General features: G+C 49.5%; 1 non-coding gene across 1 annotated transcript; it reads right to left on the bottom strand.

Moving 5' to 3' along the window:
• Positions 1–1271: 1271 nt before the first annotated feature.
• On the bottom strand, positions 1272–1343 carry trnap-ugg (transfer RNA proline (anticodon UGG)). Its single transcript has one exon. It is a non-coding gene; the product is annotated as a tRNA-Pro (tRNA).
• Positions 1344–3829: the final 2486 nt, after the last annotated feature.

The raw sequence follows: 3829 nt of genomic DNA, 5'->3' as shown, positions 1-3829 counted from the left end.
GGTACTCCATGCTCCGAAGAGCCCTCTAGTCCATGTATTCAGTTGCTCTCAATTACAGCACAAAAGCACAGAGTCTACTTACTCATCTATTACCTAATTGTAACAGCCCTCTAGTCCAATATACATCAGTTATTCAGCAGCTCTTAGTTACAGCACTAGGGCATTTAGAGTCTACTGCCTAAATGGAACAGCCCTCTAGTCCATCATGTTTTGGATACAAGTAGCGAGCAGTTCTTAGGGTACAGCACAAAGGTGAGAAGAGAATACTCACCAAATGTATCATGGACGAGCCCCCAAATTGTTAAGGTACAGCCACTTCACCAGAAGTAAACCCTTCAGCTTCCCTGGACTAGGATAACCCCTGGACTAGGATAACCCAGCGCCATCAGTGCAGGATGGTGGATCCTCCGCAGGAGACGAGCTCGGGAAGAAAAAAGTCACCGACACAATGCCAGATCGTTTGTCTTCAGTTTATTTCTGCCACAGTACACAGTTTTATGTCAGAAGTCCGTTTCGTGGCAGGACATATTACAGATTGAGTTGCTAGGCAGACATGGAATATGTCCAATATTATAACCTCTAACACACTCGACAGTTTCAGTTGACATATCTGCACGGTTTGCCTAGCAGTAGATGACGTGGGACTCTATCATATTTCTGGTTTGTCTGAAGAGCAGCATGTATATTGTTAATGTTGTCAGCTCTGAGCTGTTCCTCAAAATATAATATAAATATAGGGAGATTGTGGATTGACATTTCCAAAATAGAGGTGAGGGGATGGCCGTGAGTTCAAGTGTCTAGACTTTCACAGAAATAGTTATGCGCGAGTATGTTATTTATGTTATTTCTGCAATAATGACAAATTTCAGTCCCCCTTACCACGGCAACGTTTCCAGTGAGATATGACAATGTTAACTCGCTAATGGAGAGCATATTCTAGCAGGACCGCAAACCACAAACAACTCAAAAGAATGCTTCTCCTTTGGTGCAGCTCAGGTGTACACGTTCAGCAAAGGTCTCCATAACAAGCCGGAAAACCAAATTTCTTCCCTCTCCTCCACAACACACTACATGTGCCCCTCCTCCTCAACAACAACAACAACAACAACAACAACAACAAAAACCTTGTATGACATGCATTTGTTTAAAAGAGAAGAAAACACTGGCAACAGCATCTGAGGTCAAAAGCACTGCATTTACGCAGAGGACCCAGGCTCCCACAGAGAGCGAACTGTCCAGGGACCGCAAAACAGAGAAGGGGCAGGCCAGACGGGCTCATCCGGGAGTTGAACCCGGGACCTCTCGCACCCAAAGCAAGAATCATACCCCTAGACCAATGAGCCATGGGGAGCTTGTCCAGACCTCTCAGGAGTTGAAAATACCCTGGCCGAGAGCGGCGCGCAGCGATGCACCGAAAACCAAAACGGAGCGGGACACCGGAGAACATGCAATCAGCAGCTCTGGCACCGCACATAGCTGTTCTACCTCCCTCTGAGGGAGAGAAGGAAACAACCCGAAGAAGACTCCTGTTGCCAGCCACTACACCACGTAGCTTCGCGCCCTGGGGCTCAAACTGTCATTTCTACACTCTCAAAGCACTTGGAAGTCCGTTTCATTGATTTTCATTTCGTAACTTTAAACCCACACATGACCCAATGTCCGGATGAAGCTGGTTCAGTTACTTCCACGTTTTGCCTCTTTTGTAAAATGCAAAGTGAATCGAATGAAAATGAAAAGATTGTTTGAACGTTTCATCTGTGTTGCTGAGGAATTCAAGAAGCAGCAAGATTGGACTCGCAGCGATGGCACCGAAAACCAAAACAGAGCGGGACACCGGAGAACATGCTATCAGCAGCTCTGGCATCGCACATAGCTGTTCTACCTCCCTCTGAGGGAGAGAACAACAAGTGACAATCATACCCCTACGCCAACAAGCCAACTGAAGGAGCAGCTTCACAACTTCTCCTTGGCAAGGGCGTACCTGCTTGAGGCAGACCGGGAAACCTACGCTCTTTGACTAATACCATGGACTCTGGCGCTGACGTGTCTTTCCAGAGCAGTAACCTCTCCCCGTGTGAGACAGCAGAAAGAGCATGGTCCGGCAGGATCGCAAACAACTCAAAAGAGTTGAGAATACCTTGGCCGAGAGCGGCACGCAGCGAGGCACCGAAAACCAAAACAGAGCGGGACACCAGAGAACATGCTATCAGCAGCTCTGGCACTGCACTTAGCTGTTCTAACTCCCTCTGAGGAAGAGAGGGAAACAACCCCCAGAAGACTCCAGTTGCCAGCCACAACACCACACAGCTTTGCACCCTGGGGCTCGTCAAGGAGATGAACCCGGGACCTCTTACACCCTAAGCGAGAATCATACCCCTAGACCAACGAGCCAAGAAAAGTAGTGACGTTACAAGCCCTCCTTGGCAAGGGCGTACCTGCTTGAGGCAGACTGGGAAACCTTCGCTCTTTGACAAATACCATGGACTGTGGTGCTGACGTGTCTATCCAGAACGGTAACCGCTCCCCCAGTGAGACAACACGGAGAGCATGGTCCAGCAGGACCGCAAACAACTCAGAAGAATGCCTCTCCTTCGGTGCAGCTCAGGTGTACACGTTCAGCAAAGGTCTCCATAACAAGCCGGAAAACCACATTTCTTCCCTCTCCTCCACAATACACTACATGTGCTCCTCCTCCTCAAGAAACACAACAAAAACCTTGAATAATACGCATTTGTTTCAAAGAGACGAAAACGCTGGCAAACAGCATCTGAGGTCAAAAGCCCTGTAATTACACAGAACACCCAGGCTTCCACAGAGAGCGACCTGTCCGGAGACCGCAGAACAGAGAAGGGGCAGGAAAGACGGGCTCGTCCAGGAGTTGAACCCAGGACATCTCGCACCCAAAGCAAGAATCATACCCCTAGACCAACGAGCCACGGGGAGCCTGTGCAGACCTCTCAGGAGTTGAAAATCATCTGGATCTCTCTAGAGTTGAGAATACCCTGGCCGAGAGCGGCGCGCAGAAAGCCACCTAAAACCAAAACGGAGCGGGACACCGGAGAACATGCTATCAGCAGCTCTGGCACTGCACATAGCTGTTCTACCTCCCTCTGAGGGAGAGAACAACAAGTGACAATCATACCCCTACGCCAACAAGCCAACTGAAGGAGCAGCTTCACAACTTCTCCTTGGCAAGGGCGTACCTGCTTGAGGCAGACCGGGAAACCTATGCTCTTTGACAAAAACCATGGACTGTGGTGCTGACGCGTCTATCCAGAATGGTAACCGCTCCCCCGTGAGACAGCACAGAGAGAATGGTCCGGCAGGACCGCAAACAACTCAAAAGAGTTGAGAATACCCTGGCCGAGAGTGGCGCGCAGCGAGGCACCGAAAACCAAAACAGAGCGGGACACCGGAGAACATGCTATCAGCAACTCTGGCACCGCACAAAGGTATTCTACCTCCCTCTGAGGGAGAGATCAACAAGCTACAATCATACCCCTACGCCAACAAGCCAACCGAAGGAGCGACGTTACAAGTCCTCCTTGGCAAGGGTGTACCTGCTTGAGGCAGACTGGGAAACTGTTAAGGTACAACCACTTCACCAGAAGTAAGCCCTTCAGGTTCCCTGGACTAGGATAACCCAGCACCGTCAGTGCAGGATGGTGGATCCTCCGCAGGAGACGAGCTCGGTTTATTTCTGCCACAGGACACAGTTTTATACATGTCAGAAGTCCGTTTCAGGGCAGGAAATATTACAGATTTAGTTGCTAGGCAGACATGGAATGTGTCCAATATTATAACCCCTAACACACTCGACAGTTTCGGT

Source organism: Amia ocellicauda, chromosome 16 (assembly GCF_036373705.1).
Source record: "Amia ocellicauda isolate fAmiCal2 chromosome 16, fAmiCal2.hap1, whole genome shotgun sequence".
In the NCBI taxonomy this organism is placed as follows: Eukaryota; Metazoa; Chordata; class Actinopteri; order Amiiformes; family Amiidae; genus Amia; species Amia ocellicauda.
Note: the sequence above shows the minus strand (reverse complement) of the source record. Positions and strands in the feature narration are given on the sequence as shown.